Below are 8,000 nucleotides of genomic sequence, written 5' to 3'. Positions count from 1 at the left end.
AAGAGTTCCTTCCTTTTTAGAGCAGCATAGTATTCCATCGTGTAGATGTACCACAGTTTTCTAATCCATTCATCTACTGATGGGCACTTAGGCTGTTTCCAGATCTTAGCTATGGTGAATTGTGCTGCTATGAACATAGGGGTGCATATATCCTTTCTGATTGGTGTTTCTGGTTTCTTAGGATATATTCCTAGGAGTGGGATCACAGGGTCAAATGGGATGTGCTTTTTAAAATGACATTTAAAGTTCACTTTAACAAATCCCCAAATACTGTATATCTTTCCAATCATCACTAAAAGTAACGACCCTGGCCCTAGCTGGTTTGGTTCAGTGGAATAGAGTGTTGGCCTGCGGACTGAAGGGTCAGAGGTTTGATTCTGATCAAGGGCACATGCCGGGAGGGTTGCTGGCTTGATCCCCAGAAGGGGGAGTACAGAAGGCAGCCAATCAATGATTTTCTCTCATCATTGATGTTTCTATCTCTCTCTTCCTCTCCCTTCCTCTCTGAAATAAATAAAAATATATTCAAAAAATAAAGAAGAGCTTACTATGCTTAAAAAAATAAAAGTAATGTCCCTGCCCATCTTTATCACTGAGTCTACTGTGATTAAAGTTGGTTCCCATTTCCCCTTCGGACTCCTGGCAGCAGGGACTGAAGTCTGATGGAACTGTTGGAAGTTTTCAGGCTTCATAAGAGTAAGAAAATCTGGGGTCTCATTTAACATTGGGTCTCGTCTCATACCCTCAACCCCAAGGATTCTATGTCTTTTTATATCTTTAAACTATCTTCCCCCTGTTTCAAGGACACTCTACTCAGCTTTATATCATGCTTAGATGACAGTTTTTCATATCTGCTATGATCAATTACTGTGCAGCAGCTTTTACATGCATTATATAATACTGGTAAAATATGTAATTTTCATAAAATTCTTTCAAAGAAAGTCTTACCATTTTATTATCATTTTTTTCACAAATAGGATTTTTATTTGTCACCATTAAAAGTATAACTTTTAAACAGATTCTTGGACTACGGCTTCATATTCATCAGCTCATTCAACTTTAGCACCAGTCTCATCCTCAGTAGCTTTTCCAGAACTGCTGCCTTCACCAGGAAACTCCATGGGTTTTCCAAGTCAAACTTGGGCTTCTCCAGCATTTTGACTTGCCTAACAAGACATCAGACAGTGGAGAAATACAATGGTAGGGCTTTTCTATGTCTCTTCCAGTGCTCTCTGGAATCAGTTTATTGACCACTTCTTTCAAGTCATTTGCCTGCACCTCTCAGGTCATGATTTCCATCATCTTGTTCAGGATTTGGCGGACCTGCTGATGCTGAGCACAAGAGGTCTTCCGAATCTGATTGTTTCATTTTATTATTAAAACCAACACAGAATAGACCAAGCAAATAACCATTGGCAGTCTTGACATCAACATGAGCTTCAATCTTGCGCTGACATTTTTTGACCACGAAGCACATTTTGTCATGGGTAAGATCCATGACATGGAAATTAATTAGGCAGTTTTGCCTTGAAAATTCTCAGTGATAACTTGAATATTCTAAACGCAGCATCATCATTCTGCAGATCATCTAGGCTCACTCCAAAAACACCACCCCTGAGACCATCAGATGCAATTTTTGTTCCTTGAGTTCTCGTGACTAGTATTCTTCCAACATTTCTTATATTAAACATTGCTGGTGCTTTCACATTATACCAATCTTCCTTAAAAAATGGATCAAAAAGTTTCTTTTTGGTTCCCTTTTTAGTACTTTCATAAAGCACCTGTTCTTATCCATCACCATAGTGCTGCTCAGAAAGCCAAAAAGGCAAGTCTTACCATTTAAAAATAATTCAACAGAAGCCCACAAAGGATAAGAGTTTATATGTGGTGGTGATTCAACTTTGTTTATTTTATTTCTACAAATAGGGTGCCTAAAGTGACAAAGTATAAAATGCCTATGGCTGCCACCTATTATTCTTTTCTGGCCATGGTTATACCTTTTGGTCACTCTGGTAAACTTCTATTAACATTATTATTTTGGCTTCTTTTATTCCTTAAATATCCTCTACACTAATAAAAGAGAAAGATGCAAATTAACCATCACTCCACCACTCCGCTACACCCACCAGCCAATCAGGAGTGAGTATGCAAATTAACCCAAATAAGATGGAGGCAGCCATGGAGCTGGAGTGAGCAGGAGGCTTGGGTTGCCCCAGCAATGGAGGAAGCCAAGCTTCCTGCCTGCCCTGGCTGGCCCTTGGCTCTGCTAAAGACTATAAAGTTTCAATTATAGAAGATAAATAAATCCCAGAAGAAAAAGGAGATGCTGGGAGCTTGGGGGCGTGGCCAGCCTGAAAATGGCCATCGCCCCTCACCCAGGCTGGCGAGGCACCCAGCGGGACCCGCCCCCCCCCCCGAAGGGGCTGTGGGCAGCCTGAATATGGCCCTCAGCCCCTCACCCAGGCTGGCCAGGCACCCCAATAGGACCCCCCCCTGATCTGGGACACCCTTCAGGGCAAACCAGCTGGCCCCCACCTGTGCACCAGGCCTCTATCTGCACTAATAAAAGAGAAAAATGGTAATTGGCATACGACGCTATCCTTCTCATTGGCTAATCAAGGCTATATGCAAATTAACTGCCAACTAAGATTGGCAGTTAACTGCCAACAAGATGGCGGTTAATTTGCATATGTAGGCACAATGCAGGGAGGCGAAAGGGAAAGCAGGAAGAAGCCCCCTGCCACTGACAGTGATCGGAAACCCAGGGGGGAGCTAAGAGCTGGGGGGCAGGGCATGATCGGAGAATCAGGTGCCTTTTCTACCCTGGTCAGTGATAGCAGGAAGTAGGGGTGGAGCCAGTGATGGGAGCTGGGCACGGTCGAAGCTGGCAGTCCCAGGAGCTAGGGGTCCCTTGCCTGGGCCTAAAGCAAAGCCCACGATTGCGGGGCCGCTGCAGCTGCGGGTCCCCGTTGCCCGGGCTGGACGCCTCAGTCAGAGGTGTTAGGCCTGGGCAGGGGCGGAGCCTGCAACCGCGGGGAGCTGGGGGGCCCCTGCCCAGGCCTGACACCTCTGTCAGAGGCGTCAGGCCTGGGCAAGGGGCCGATCCTGCGATTGGAGGGTGATGGGGGTCAATGCCTGAGGGCTCCCAGTATGTGAGAGGTGGCAGGCTGGGCTGAGGGACACCCCCCCCCCCACACCCAGTACACGAATTTTGTGCACCGGGCCCCTAGTCCTATATAATAAAAGGGTAATATGCAAATTGACCCTAACAGCAGAACAAGTGGGAATGACTGGTCACTACGACACACACACTGACCCCCAGGGGGCAGACGCTCAATGCGGGAGCTGCCCCCTGGGGGTCAGTGTGCTCCCACAGGGGTTTCTCTGCTCAGCCACAAGCCAGGCTGATGGCTGCCAGCACAGCCATCGTGGCATGAGCCTCTCCCACCTCCTCAGCAGTGCTAAGGATATCCGACTGCAGCTTAGGCCTGCTCTCCGCTGGGAAGTGGACATCCCCCAAGGGCTCCCGGGCTGCCAGAGGGATGTCTGACTGCCAGCTCCCCTGGGGAGCAGGCCTAAGCCAGCAGGTGAACATCCCCCGAGGGGTCCCAGACTGCGAGAGGGTATAGGCTGGGCTGAGGGACCCCCCCAAAGTGCACGAATTTTCACACATCAGGCCTCTAGTATGTATATATTTTAAATCCCCTCTCGAGGTTATGTTTTTATTGATTTTAGAGAGAGGAAGAGAAAGAGAGAAAGAATCATTGATGTGAGAGAGAAACATTGATCAGTTGCCTCCTGTATGCACCCTGGCAGGGGATGGAACACAAAACCTAGCTATGTGCCCCAACTGGAAATCAAACCTGCAACTTTTTGGTGTATGGGATGACACTCCAATTGACTGAGCCACTGGCTAGGGCCTTCCTTAAATATTTTTACTTTAAACACTATACTTGATAAAGCTGTTCTGAAACTGATCTCTCTGTTTATCTCTGTAAAAGAGATTTCACTGGAAAATGAGTGCTCACTGTGAACAACGATTTATTCAAAACAATTATTGTCCATGTTATATTGGAAATCAGCAAGCTGAACAGAGGATGCCTTAATCAGTAAGCCAAATTTGGAGTCTTTATTATGCCAATGGTCTCAGAGGAGTTGTCTCCAGAGTCTGAGCAAAGTAACATGGAGGAAGCTTTCCCTTTATACCCCAATCTCCCTCCAACCTCCGGTTTCTCTGTCTCCTAAATATGGGGCTTCTGGACTTTTAGCAGGCTTTTCAAAGAGCCCTATGTACTGGGATGGGAGAAGAGCGCTTAGTAGATATCTTGCAGGAAGCTTATAGCCTTGAGCACAGCATAATTCAGGTAACTAAAAGACACCTGGCATGGGAGTAACCAGGGATGGACCAGACCCTTATGTCAGCAGAGCAGCTTGCAGGACCAGATAATTGAGCTTATCTTCCCTATCATTCGAGCAAGCATGCTTATAGAAGCCAGGAATAGCAGAGTTAATTAACAGAACAAAGGACCATCTATGTTTAGTGGAAAATTTTAAACAGCAATTCTAACAAGATGGGGTGCCTATGGTTCACCCACAAGGAGCTTTCAGGGTAAAGTCCTACTGTGGCAAATGGTCCAGCAAAAACCCTGTGGAAAGGCAAAACCTTAAGTCCTTTTATTTTCTTTGCCATTTAAGTAGGTATATGGTAGTCTTACACTGATGGCAAGGTGCATTTCAACTCTCGGGCATGGTTCATAGGAAGATGAGGGTCAGACCAGTTTCAGATGTTACCTTCTTCTGTTAGAGCTTTACCTCGCATTAGGCTTCTTCTCTCTCCACTGGGCTTTAGTCATTTTAGTACAGTGGTATGAAGTGGCAGGAACCAGACAGAATGTGTGTTTTTTTAAAAATTTATCTTTATTGTTGAAACTATTACAGATGTCCTCTTCCCCTTGCCCTCCCCCCCTCCCTCCATTACCTCCTCAGGCCTTCCCCACACTATTGTCTGTGTCCATGGGTTATGCATATAAGTTCTTCGGTAAATCTCTTCCCGCCTACCCGGCCTCATTCCCTCTGAGAATCATCTGTTCCATCTTCCAGGTCTCTGGGTCTATTTTGTTTGTCAGTTTATTTTGTTCATTAAATTCCACCTATAAGTGAGATCATGTGATATTTGTCTTTCTCCGACTGGCTTATTTCACTTAGCACGATACGCTCCAGGTCCTGCCATGTTGTCTCCAGAATGCTTTTAGTGCAGCTGGCAAAGGAAGCAGCCCACTCATTCTGTTCAGTGTTCACCAGTCCCCGTAGAAAGTAACTAGAGGGTAAATACTTCTTAATAGCGTTAACTTTTAGCTGCCCTAACCTCCTGCTTCTTCTCATGCTAACTGAAGGATACTCTAATTTCCATTTTGGAAGTATCACTGATGTATCTGGAACTCTTAGACCCACTGATGCTTTCATATCACACTTAGAGACTCAGTTTTAACCTCCAGTGAACTGCTTATGAAAAACTTCTATTGATTCTGTCACTTTGATGATGGCTGTCTAACCTCTTCGTTACAGTCTTTTAAAATATTTTGTTATTAATACTTATGTTGGTGTCCCATTAGTAGGCAACCTTCCAAAGCAGTTCTTTCCCTTTTTAATTTCAGAAGTACCTCAGAAACCTGTCCTCTCTCACATTCACCTGCCAAAGAATGAAAGCCATTCTGAAAAACAAAAACAAAAACCTGAAACTTTCTAGATGTTTCAGATAAATTCCTCAAATGTAAGTTTGGACCCATATGTTTTTCTCTCTTCAATGTTGTTTTTCTCTCTTCCTATTCTCTGATTTTCTTTCTGTGTGTTTTCTTCTTAGAATTGGTATCATAGCAACTGAGGCTCTGTGATATCACCAATGATCTCATTGCTTCTCTTTTACCACTCAGCCTGTCAGTGGGTACCTTAGCTCAGACAGCCCAGTCTGCAGGTGCCCTGATGAAGCCAATTTGGATAGTATAGTACTATGCCAAGCTTCAGCCAAATAAGGCATTTCACTGCTAAAGAGAAAAATGCCCTTTGGGCCTGGAAGTCATTGCTAAAGAAAACCAAGGGAAACCAGGTCCTGATTAGGTTTTTGGACTTTAACTCTGGGAAGAAATCAGCACTGGGCCTGAAAGCCAGGCAGGAAGTTGTGCACTTGGGGTAAATCTGACCTTCTGAGGCTCTCTTTTTGTCAGGAGGCTGTTGTAGAAGGTATGGCAGCTAAGCCCATGAGCTGTGTTGGGTCAAGCTCTGCTTTGGGCATTATGTTTCAAGACACCCAGGTACCAGTCTCTATACAGTCTTCCCCAGGTCATAGGTGTAAACTCAGGAAGAGGTGTTGGTATAGCAGACATAGGTGAAGTGTCCTCTGAACATGCCTGGGCATTCACTCAGGTACCATTTCTAACGCGTTGCTGTTCTTAACTGAATTTATGTGACAATATCCAGCTCATTCTGAGAAGCTGTATTGCATAGCCCTCAATTTCCCATTGTAAGATGTTCAATTTTTTTCAACCAATGGAAATCAGGTTATCTTTTGCAAACAACAAGTAGTTCTATGCAGTAAAAAGCATGGCCTTGTTCTAAGACTCAAGGGAAATGCACTACAAGTCTAATGCTGCTTATCACACCACATTCTTATCTATTTAGCCCGAGAGCAGGGCGGCATGAGTAACAGCCTGAACCTATTGTAGAGGTTTCTTTTTGCACTGGGCCCACTCAAAATAAGCAGTCTTCCACATCAGTCACTTGATTAATCATGTCAGAGCCTTATTCAACAAATTTGGTTTTATCTGCCTCCCAAATATCGTGAGTCCCACCAAGTTCTGTGTAGCAGGGATTGTAAGATATAAAAACTTGTTTTTAATTTTAGAGGCAATGTGCCCTGACTTGAATGGTTGAGCTGAGTTTGTCAATCTTAAATATAGAGTGTCCCCCTGAAATGTATACACACACTTTGAATAATTATAAAGGCTGAATTTGTTAAAATACAGTTCATTTTCAGAATTGAGCTATCAGCTGTTAAAGTGTGTATACAGTTTTTGGGACATACTGTATGTCAAGGAAATCAAAAGTTACCCAATTCCATGGCTCTTATAATTACCATTGTCTCCAACCACTCAAGTGCTAGAGCCATTTCGTAGACAGTGCCTTCCCTTCCACCTGTGCCTCCTCCCAATTTATCAAGGGTCAAGTCTTAGCAAGTGTGATTGGTGCTCTTCTATACTAGGGGTTATCATCACTTGACTTATCCACTGCACTGGGGTCTTTGCTGCCATCTTTCCAGGATTTCATACTGAAAGTTCAGTTTCTAGGGTCACTTATCAGTGGTGCTCATATGGGCTCTCTTGAAAGAAGAACCTGAGACAGGACTCAGATGCCAACATGACCTTAGAAAGAAAGAAGGAGCATGGAGAGTAAGAGGCGAGGAAAAAACGTCACTGAGAAGGAGACTTGATTTCAGGATCTCTGAAATGCATAGGGAATGTCTCCCCAAAAGAAAAATGTTTGATGCATTTATCCATCTGTTCTGAGACCCATGAGACTTCAGGGCTGACCCTACACAACAGCTGGGGGGCTCTCGTAGCCTCTGAGCATCTCTGAGGCAGAAATTTGAAAGATACATGGTACTTTTCATTTGGGACATTGTTAGTATGAGTCAGAATTCATACAGAACTGCTCAATACAGCTGTAGCTGAAAATAGAAGCTCACTAAAAGCATCGCTGCATTAACCTTCTGGTTTCATTATAATTTACTAATTGTGTGACATTAGGCAAATTGCTAAAACTCACTACAACTCTTAGCTTTCTAATTTATTAACATGCCATTGATAATAACCTGCTCCCAGAGGTTGTTGTATATAATAAGCGCACGGGCTGTTCTCAAAACATATTCAGTGAAATAATAATTCCATGAGGTGATTTGGGGGAAAAGGAAGTTATCCTGTCAAGCTTGGATAAAGGTCCATTCTAAT

General features: G+C 44.0%; 1 pseudogene; it reads right to left on the bottom strand.

Moving 5' to 3' along the window:
• Positions 1 to 1,010: 1,010 nt before the first annotated feature.
• LOC102768698 lies at positions 1,011 to 7,162 on the bottom strand (annotated as a pseudogene).
• Positions 7,163 to 8,000: the final 838 nt, after the last annotated feature.

The sequence above is a fragment of the Myotis davidii genome, unplaced genomic scaffold (assembly GCF_000327345.1).
Source record: "Myotis davidii unplaced genomic scaffold, ASM32734v1 scaffold594, whole genome shotgun sequence".
Lineage (NCBI taxonomy): Eukaryota > Metazoa > Chordata > Mammalia > Chiroptera > Vespertilionidae > Myotis > Myotis davidii.
This window is presented reverse-complemented; position numbering and strand designations above follow the sequence as displayed.